The sequence below is a fragment of the Pipistrellus hanaki genome, assembly GCF_964339955.1.
Source record: "Pipistrellus hanaki genome assembly, chromosome: 3".
In the NCBI taxonomy this organism is placed as follows: Eukaryota; Metazoa; Chordata; class Mammalia; order Chiroptera; family Vespertilionidae; genus Pipistrellus; species Pipistrellus hanaki.
In genome coordinates this window covers 78,296,344-78,306,797 of record NC_140505.1, presented here as the reverse complement: position 1 = coordinate 78,306,797, position 10,454 = coordinate 78,296,344, and the positions used below count along the sequence as shown (strand labels likewise).

Genomic DNA, 10,454 nt, shown 5'->3' with positions numbered 1-10,454 from the left:
TTCTGATCAGGACATCCTTCCCTTTTCTTTGCCTGGCAAATTTAAAGCAATCTTTCAAAGCTAAGTTCAAGCCTGAAGTCTTCCCATGTATCTGTTGGCACATTACACCAATGTGTTCAGACCACTGTTACGTGAAACACTGGTGTAACAGTTATCTTTCTGAGTCATCATTGTCTGCATATCTCCCCACTAGACTGTGAACCTCTCTAGAACAGGAAATGTGTATTATTAATTTTTGTAACCTCAGTGCCTAGTAAATGTTTGGCACATAGTAGACATTTAATAACTATTGTTGAGTGAATGAATGAGGAATGAAAAGTGAGGTAGGAAGAGAACCATTGTATATTGGTGTCACAATATCCAAAGAAAGAGTTTAAGAATCAAAGTTGGTCAATGAAAGTAATAATAAAAGAAAAATAATAACTCTAGCTTTCAAAGGCCTTCTGTATCCCAATAATTCTATATGCATTATAATCTTTCCTAGAACTTTCTCATGCGTTACTTACTCATTTTATAGATGAAGAAAAGTTAGTTCCAAAGAAGTTAAGTAACTTGTTCAGAGTCCCATGACTAGTAAGGTGAAGCAAGAATTTGAATCCAGTTTGTGTATTTCCACTACTCTCTCCTGGTTTCCTGGTTCAACCATGTCAGAGGTAGAAGAGAAATCAAATGGGATGATTAAAAAGCATCCATTGAATTTGGCTATTTGGAGATTATTGGGACTTTTACTGATTTCAAAGTGTGCATCCTTGTGGGTCCAACTTTATTTCTAGGAATAGTGCTTCTGATCACAAAGTATTTTGTCAGAACGCAGCCCTTCATTAACAGAAGTACTATTGAGTATCCTTCAAGAGACCACTAGGTTTCCCAAAGGGAGCATAAGTTCACTATGGAGATGTAGGTCGTAGTGTTGTTCAGGGGACTCAAGCCTGGGACTCATTCTCAGAGAGAATTAGGAGAAACATCCATGCATCAGGCTGGATGTGAACCCCTGAAGCCAGGCCCCTGAACATAACTTTCTGTAGAGGAGTCAGGGGAGGATGTGTGTCTTGGGGAAAGGTTGCATATCATCCTTGAGATAAACTTCCAAGGATTGATGACAGCAGGAGAAGCTGATGTCTGAGCTAATGAGAGCACATCTATTTACATAGCATTGGGACAATGACTAAAGACCACTTGCTTGCTGAGTTAAAATATTATGCTGATGCAGTGCTAAATGGAGACTTCCTAAGTGTGAGTCATGATGAAAAACCACTGTAACAAGATATATTGAAATACCCTCCCATACACGAAGTCATTGTTGGCTATGGTTCCAAAATTTAAAATTTCCCCAGTTCCTTTATTTATAACTTTACTAAATCAAATGCAATAGGGTAGTGTTGGCCAAACCTGTATGGAACTTGGACTTGCGGAAATACAGAATGCCAACCAGCCATAAGATGATAGGGACAAAGACTCCTTTTTTGGATGAAGGGAGAAAAGAGTGGGTAGAGCAAGGCAGAGATGTAGGGAGAGAAATGGTGAGTTGGTGTTCAGTTCCCTGACGAGCCCAATCAGAGACAACATTTTATTTTCTGGAAGAAGGTCTTCAGGCAGAAACCAAGAAGACTTGGCCAAAAGAACTTTGTGAGACTTGGGGTCCAAGCAGTTCTGCTTTGGAGTCTAGGTGACAACGTGCAATGCAGAGCGGAGAGGGGCACCAGTGCCATGAAGCTTTGTTATGCTGAGGTTCAATGCAGCCTCTGTGAAGGGCGCAGTGCCTGGGGAGGCGATTGGAGCTACTGGGCACTGTGTTCTGTCCTCTCTGAGGACCCAGCAGCTATGACAGGGTAAGGAGGCCTGATTGTAGGCAGCAGACCCTGCTGAGAAGGCTGGGGCTGACTTACCTGCCAATGAACACACAGATACACTTGAAGGAACCCCACTAAATGGGAAGGATGTGGAGAGAAGGGTGGTGGGATGAGGATTTGCAGTTACATAATTAATGTTCCTGGGTTCCATTTGAACCCACAGGCTGGTGAGATACGGGAACATCCGAGTGGCATCCATATGGAAGGGGGAGGTTTAAAAATATGTGTGGACCTTTCAGTGAATGCTGAAACTGTGTTGGTAGATAGCTATGAAGAAAATAATAATAATAAGATCCTATGTTTCCATAGTGCTATAAATTTTAGGATGTACTTGGATATACTTTCTCTTATTTGAGTTTCTCATAAGCTTACAAGAGATAGCTAGGACCCCTGTTTTGCAAATGAAGAAATTGAGGCATAGAGTTAATGTATCAGTGTCTGTCCAGGTTACATGCTCCAGTGTTGGGGCTTAACCTCAGGCTGTATCCCTTCACATCTGGTACTTTCCACTAGATGAAAACATTGCATTGCACAACTGGAATGGCACCCCTGAAGTTGTGCCATACACAGCCAGTGTCTTTAACCAAGGTGGTCCTGCCTCCAGGCAACATGATATCACGAGAATGGAATAGATTAGGTATATTTTTGGCTGCAAACTAACAATTCTCATCTTATTTTCAGAGTCGGATGGTATGCATGTTTCAGAAGACAAGCCTGGTCACTAGTTCTTTTTTTTTCTTTTTTTTTAAATATATTTTATTGATTTTGTACAGAGAGGAAGGGAGAGAGATAGAGAGTCAGAAACATCGATGAGAGAGTCATCGATCAGCTGCCTCTTGCACACCCCCTACTGGGGATATGCCTGCAACCAAGGCACATGCCCTTGCCCGGAATCGAACCCGGGACCTTTCAGTCTCCAAGCCGACGCTCTATCCATTGAGCCAAACCGGTTTCGGCAAGTTCTTTACTCCTAGTACTTGGCATGCAGGCAAGTGCTATGAAGGTACTATAAAGGTCATATGAAGCTGTGTGTGTACACGCACATATGTGCACATGAGTGTGTGTGTGGTGCATGTACCTGTGTCAAGGCATGTGTGCATGGTCTACTGGGGACCCCTCCCCACTGCTGCAGTATCTGGAGGGATACCTGGGCCCCTCACTGAAGCCTGTTGTCATTCCCAGGATAATGTGGAAGAGGTGAGCCTCCTGGACCTTTCCTGTTGCACAGCTCCTGGAACTTGTCTCTTATGTGTGTGGCTCTCACAAGTCATCCCCACTGCTCTCAGCTGGGCCCAGTGGACCAGTCATGATAGAATCTTCAGGGAAGTTCAGTAGTGGGGACAAGACATGGTTTGAGGGTCTTTAGCTTCCTGTAATCTCCTTCAGCCTCCTGAATAAGCCATTCTAACTAGATATGTAATGTAAATAAAATAATATGCTTGCTATGCAAATGCAGTTTCAAGAGAATTAACTTAGCCCTGTCTCTTCCTAGAAAATTTCTGTCCATCCTTTTGTCCTACATAAAAATGTATTTCTTCCTCCTTACCTCTGGTTTTCTTGGTGCTCCATGGCTCTTTGTGCCTCTTGGGTGATGCTCTCTTGCTGTATCTGAGAGACATCTGCATGCTTGCCACCTCTCTTTTTCTGGATCCCAAGGTTCCTGCAAGAAAAATGTCTCTTATCTCTTATTTACCTCCTAGTCCTCCACAGTCTTAAGAATACCTATAGCAGGTGTTCATTCAATCAACATGAGTTGACTTGAACAGGAATGTGGTTTCCACAGCACCAATATTATCTTAGCCCAAAATTTGTCACTGAGAGGTGGATACCACAGCTTCTAACTTAACCCTGCCCTCTCCCAGGCTTTAAGATCTCTGTACACGATCCTTTATACAATTGGGTGTGAGAGTATTGCCCTTTGCTCCCCACCATTTCATTTCGGACAATTGCCATTTTTGGTGCTGATGCCTCCTCTTCCTTGTGAATGCCCCCTCAAATCATTGGGCTCTGGAACCACATGTAGACACCTTTCCCTGGCCCAAGTCTGTCCTCCTACCTCTGACAATTACATTGCATGTCAAGGCCCTTAACATTAATAATCTCTTACCCAGGTCTCATCTTAGTAAGGTTAGATCACAGCTCTCAACCTTGGTGTCACTGACATTTTGGGCTAGATAAATCTTTATTCTATGGCTGTCCTGTTCATTGTTAGATGATTAGCAAAAAATTGTCAAATTCTAGCAAATGAGATCCACCATTACATTAGAAAGTTCATATATCATGACCAAGTGGCATTTATTCTGGGGATGCAAGGATGGTACAATATCCACAAATCAATAAATGTGATACATTACATAAACAAATTGAGAGATAAAAATCACATAGTCATATAAATTGATGCAGAAAAAGCATTTGACAAAATCCAACACCCTTTCTTATTAAAAATCCTCAGCAAAATAAGAATAGAGGAATCATACCTCAACATAATAAAAGCCTTGCAACAAATCTACAGCCAACGTCATGCTTAATGAACAAAAACCAAAACCATTTCACCTAAGAACAGGAATGAGACAGGGATGCCCACTTTCACCACTCCTGTTTGACATAGTACAGGAAGTGCTAACCATAGCAATTAGATAAGAAAAAATATTAAAATGTATCCAATTTGGGGGGGAAAAAGATGTAAAACTGTCCTTATTCATAGATGACATGATACTGTACATAGAAAACCCTATAGACTTCGTAAAATATTATTAGATGTAATAAATAAATTTTGCAATAAAGAAGAATACAAAATTAATGTCAAGAAATCTATGGCATTTTTATACACCAATAGAGAACTTACAGAAAGAGGTTTAAAAAATAATCCCATTTACCATTGCACCCCCCCAAAAAAAAAAAATTAAGATACCTAGAAATAAACTTAACTAAGGAGGTAAAAGACCTGTATTTGAAAAACTACAGTACACTGAAAAAAAGAGATAGAGGAAGACATAAACAGATGGAAACACATAGCATGTTCATGGATTGGTAGAATCAACATCATTAAAATGTCCATACTACCCACAGAAATCTATAGATTCAATGCATTCCCCATTAAAATACCAATAACATATTTCACAGACTTAGAATGAACTGTCCAAAAATTCATCTGGAATAAAAAGCAAAAACAAAAAACCCTACAAATAACCTCAGCAATCCTGAAAAAGAACAATGTAGGAGGGAACTCAATTCCAGATATCAAGCTGTATTACAAAACCACTGTTCTCAAAACTTCCTGGTACTGGCACAAGAATAAACATATTGACCAATGAAATAAAATAGAGAACCCAGAAATCGACCAAAACCACTATGCTCAGTTAATATTTGACAAAGGAGGCAAGAACATACAATGAAGTCAAGAGTCTCTTCAATAAATGATGTTGGGAAAATTGGACAGAAACATGCAAAAAAAAAAAAAAAAAAGAAAGAAAGGAAGAAAGAAAGAAAGAAAGAAAGAAAGAAAAGAAACTAGACCATCAACTTACACCAAACACAAAAATAAACTCAAAATGGACAAAGGACTTAAACGTAAGGTGGGAAAGCATAAAAATATTAAGGGAATCCACATGCAGCAAAATATCAGACATAAGCTGAAGCAATAGCTTCACCGATACAGGTCCTAGGGCAGTGGGAACTAAAGATAAAATAAACAAATGGACTACTCAAAATAAGCTTCTGTATAGCAAAAGAAGCCATCAACAAAACAACAAAGAAAGACACCACATGGGAAAACATGTTTGCCAATGTTATCACCGATAAAGGTTTAATATTCAACATTTACAGGAAACTCATACAACTTAACAAAAAATAAATAAAAAACACAATTAAAAAATGGGCAACAGACCTAAATAGATATCTTTTGAAAGAGGACATGTGGAAGGCCAAGAGACATATGAAAATACTAGAGGCCTGTGCATGAATTCATGCACAAGTAGTGTCACAAGGAGGGTGGGGAGGACCAGGACCTGATCAGCCCTCTGGGCAGGCAGTGGGATGCCCTTGCCTGCTTGGGATCCAGATCCATCCCACAGACATTCCCGCCAGTTTTCAGGATCCACCTGGCAGCTGCTTTTTTTTTTTTTTTTTTTTTTTTTTTTTTACACTTCAACTGTTTATTCCATAATCAGAAATGGATCTACGTTACCACAGAGGATGAAACCACACTGTAAATAGATTGAAAGCAAAATATAGGTAACTTCACACAATGTCTCAATTACCAACCCAGGGAAATCTAACAGGCTGAGGGTTCTAGAAGAATGTCACCCACATAGTAACAAAATCTAAGTGCTCTAGAAACCAATACCAGGCTGGCCACAGGCCTCCCTTCACAGGATGGCCCTAATGTGCATGGGTGTTGGGCTCTGTGGTGATTGCGTATTTTTTTGTGTAGTTGTCTGAGGGACAACTGCTCTCTTCCTTCTCACTTAGGGCGAGCAGCATGTGAGGGCAGAGCGCACTGTCATGGAACACAGGGAGCTGCCCGGAGCTGAGGGGAGTGGCCAGGCCCACGAGGTGAGAGGCGGACACAGAGGACACTATCCCACTCAATTGTGGGGCCGGCTGGCCAGCCTGCATCTGCCTGACCCCACCCAGGGAGGGACCGAGAGGGTGTTTGCCTCTTCACTCTCCATCCTTCCATCTGTCACTCTTGCCAGGCCTCCCCCAAAGTGTGTTCAGCTCAATCCCTGAATGTAAAAGGGCATGGGGTGGGGGGTCCACTCCAGTGCCCCCTGACTCCCAGCGACAGGACCTGGTCGGCAGGACCTGGTCTCAGCACGGTGGCCACAGCTGCAGAACATAGATCCATTTCAAGAAAAGTTGGAAATGCAGACTTTCGTATGAGCCCCTATTCCAAAAGGTGGCAGTTTATTCACATTGTGGCAAAGACGCCTTCAAGAGTAACATAAGGGGTAAAATCAGGGCCAAACCAGGCCATTTCCTCATCCAATCTCTCGAGGTGCATGGACAGAACCAAGTTTCAGCTCTTTGCAGGACACTTCCAGGGCTTTTTAAGCCTAAAGGACAGAGTAGTCTTTCTCCATTCCTGTTCTTTGGGATTTTTTCCATCATCAGATAAAAGGACATGTGCATTGGGGCAATCCTCTTGAGATACAATATTCTAGTTGCACCCATGTGACGACGACAGCGCCCCTCACAGGGAGGGAGATGGCAGATGGGGAGCAGGGAATTCAGGCGGCCTGCAGGCCGGGCATCTGCTGGACCTTTACCACTTGAGGTTGGCAGGCTGCCCTGGGCCCTGCTAGGAGGTGTGCAGGGCCTCCTGGGCCCAGGCTGGGGGGAGTTGTCCCCCTAGCCACTACTGGTACAGCTCCTGCACATGGGCACTGGTCTCCAGGGGCCACACTGGGATGGCAGTGTAGATGCCTTCCATTTGCTGCAAAAATGCCCTGTCCGCACGCCCATCCTCTGTGTGGGCTTGGCACCTGCCACTTAAGCATCTCTGGCACAGGCCAGGACAAATTGGCAGGGGAAATTGCCCCTGTATAGCTTCAGGACCACTTCTGGATATCCCGAAAACTGTAAGCAGCCTCTAAGCATTGGGGAACCTCCATCCCTTCCAAGGGTGACCCCCTGGAAGTCTTTGCTCCTCAGGGTGTGGTAGGTGAGCACCCCCTCATCCTTGTTGAACAGCTCCGTGGCCATGTGCCTGAAGATGTGCGCCAGGTACCTGTCAGAGCTGGCACCTTCGTGGAGCCTCAGCTCCTCCTCCCGCATGTCTCCAAACAGAGGGTCCACGGCAGCATCGTTGGAGGCGAGGTCACTCTGCTCCACTATCTGCACAATTTCACCTGAGGTTAGCATGCAGTCAGCACCCTGGGAACTATGTAAAACTGTGGGAACATCTTCCTGAAGGGTCTCCTGTTTCTTATCATAACACAGGGCCACAATGACGTGGAAAATCTTGTCTGGGGACAGGTTCTGCCATCTGGTGAAGTAATCCTTCACCTGAGAGCCCATGATCTGCTGGGGAGACTTGGCTGTGCAGAGGTGGGGGTGATGGGGTGACCCAGCACACGCTCTGCATATCAGATCCAGCCAGGGCAGGAGGAGGTCAGCATGGGTAGCCGGGGCTCTTCCTCATGGTGCTGGCAGTACCAATGCACACATTCCCTCTGACTCTCCAGGATGCTGAAGTCCGAAGCTATCTTCATGTCAAAGACAGTTTGCCCCAAGGCTTTTGAGGAAGTTGCAGAGCCTTCTGGATGCATCAGTGACACTGAGGCTGAATTCAGCAGCAAAATAAGGCAGAGTCTGAGGACACACGGACACTGCCAGCACCTTATGCTGTGAGGTATCCCATTTCTCATTACGGTTCAGAACACAGAAGAAGTCCTTGATGTTCTGCTGAGAAACTTGGACTCCTTCTCTGCAGTCACACAACTGTCACATGCCAGGCAGTCACTCAGAAATATCTTGACATTGGCTGACTTATGCAATTCTCCCTTCACCCTGTTCCCCTGAGCCGGACTCCAGGCTTTGCTGCATTCTCTTGGTCTTTGGTTGTTTTTTTCTGTTTTGTTTTGTTTTGTTTTGTTTTTACTACATTTCTTCTTTGCGAAGTGCTCACACTTCATCTGGAGTGGGGCAGGCAGGGGCCTGTTCCAGCGACCCAGAGGAAGCACAGGGAGAGCAGTCACAGTGGTTGCTCCTGGTGCTGCTGGAGGTATCCTTTCTTCCTTGTGGAGCGTCTAGGGAGGGGAAGTGGCTACAATGCCAGAGGCTGAGTTCCAGGAGGCGAGCAGCGCTGTCAGGATGGTGCCAGCATCGCTGGTCCATTGGTGCCTGGTCTGTCCTCTGGAGATTGAACCTACAGGACTATTAAGGGAGCCAGTCCCCAGTCCCGCCCCCTCGCCCCCCACCCCCATCATTGGAAGCCTGAGGGCCAGGAGGAGGGTAAGAGGTCTACCTTCCATATGCTCACCAGTCCCCACCACGCCACTCCAGACCAGCACACTGGTTCTCCCGTTAGCCATCCCCTGATCAATCGAGCCTAAGGGCTGGCGGGGGTGGGGCGTGGGGGAGTGGGGGGTGGGGAGGGGGCGGGGGCGGTGTTAGAATGGACTGAAAGGTGCTCAATGCACCTCATGGTGATCATCATTTGGTCATCATGGTCACTGGCTTTTCATATATATATAGATGCTCAGAGTCACTAATCATCCAAGAGATGCAAACCAAATGACAATACGGTACCATCTACACCTGTCAGGATGGCTATCATCAACCAATCAACAAATGACAAGTGCTGGTGAGGATGTGGAGAAAAAGGATGTGGCAGTAATACAGTAGAGAATGTTAACACTCCATTGACATCAATGGATAGATCAAGAAAAATCAACAAGGAAAATTAAATGGCACACTAGATCACAAGGAAATAAGTGACATATTCAGAACATATCAACCCAGAGCAGCAGAATTTACATTTCTTTCAAGTGCACATGAACATTTTCTAGAATATAACACATGTTAGGACATAACATAAGTCTCAGTAAATTTAAGAAGATTGAAATCATATTGAATATCTTCTATGGCCACAATGATAAAAAACTAGAAATCAATTATAAGAAAAAATCTGAAAAACATATGGAGGCTAATTGGCATATTGCTAAACAATTCCTGGAAACATGCAGGAAGCAGCTCATTAATGATGTTTCTCTTTCAATTTTTCTATTTATCCTTCTCCCTTCTTCTCTCTCTAAAATTCAATAAAAACATATTTTTAAAAAATGAAGCAATATGTTAAAAACATCGTAAACCATGATGAAGTTGTATTTATTCCTGGGATGCAAGGTTATTACAAAATCTGCAAATCAATAAATGTAAAACACCACATAAACAAAATGAAGAATAAAAAACCACCTGGTCATATAAATAGATGCAGAAAACCTATTTGATAAAATACAGCACCATTTACAATAATAACTATCAGCAAAGTGGGAATAGAGGGAACATACCTCAACAAAATGAAGGCCATAATATGAAAACACCACAGCACACATCATACTCAATGGGCAAAAAGTACAAGTGTTTCCCTTAAGATTGGAAACCAGACAGGGAATCTGCTTTCACCACTCTTCTTCATGATAGAACTGGAAATCTTAGCCACAGCTATAGACAAGGGGAAGAAATAAAATGCATCCAAATTGGAAAGGAAGAAGTAAATGTAATTATTTACAGATGACATGATACTGTATATAAAGAACCCTAAGGACTCCAAAACAAAATAAAATAAGAACTACTACAACTTATAAGTTCAGTATAATAGCAGGATACAAAATTAATATTTAGAAATTTGTTGCATGTTTATATGCCAATAGTGAAATATTAAAGGGAAAACCAAGAAAGTAATCCCATTTACAATTGCACCAAAAAAAAAAATACCTAGGAATAAATTTTAAAAAGGAGTTAAAAGACCTCTACTCAATAAACTATTAGGCACTGAAGAAAGGAAATGAAGAAGATACAAATAAATGAAAGTACATACAGAGTTCATGGGTAGAAAGAATTAGCATAATTAAAATGTCCATACTACACAAAGCAATC

At 43.0% G+C, this 10,454-nt stretch overlaps 1 pseudogene across 1 annotated transcript; it reads right to left on the bottom strand.

The window, feature by feature from the left end:
* Positions 1–7,209: 7,209 nt before the first annotated feature.
* Positions 7,210–8,488, bottom strand: LOC311619656 (nuclear prelamin A recognition factor-like; annotated as a pseudogene). Its single transcript has one exon. The product of its transcript is annotated as a nuclear prelamin A recognition factor-like (transcript).
* Positions 8,489–10,454: the final 1,966 nt, after the last annotated feature.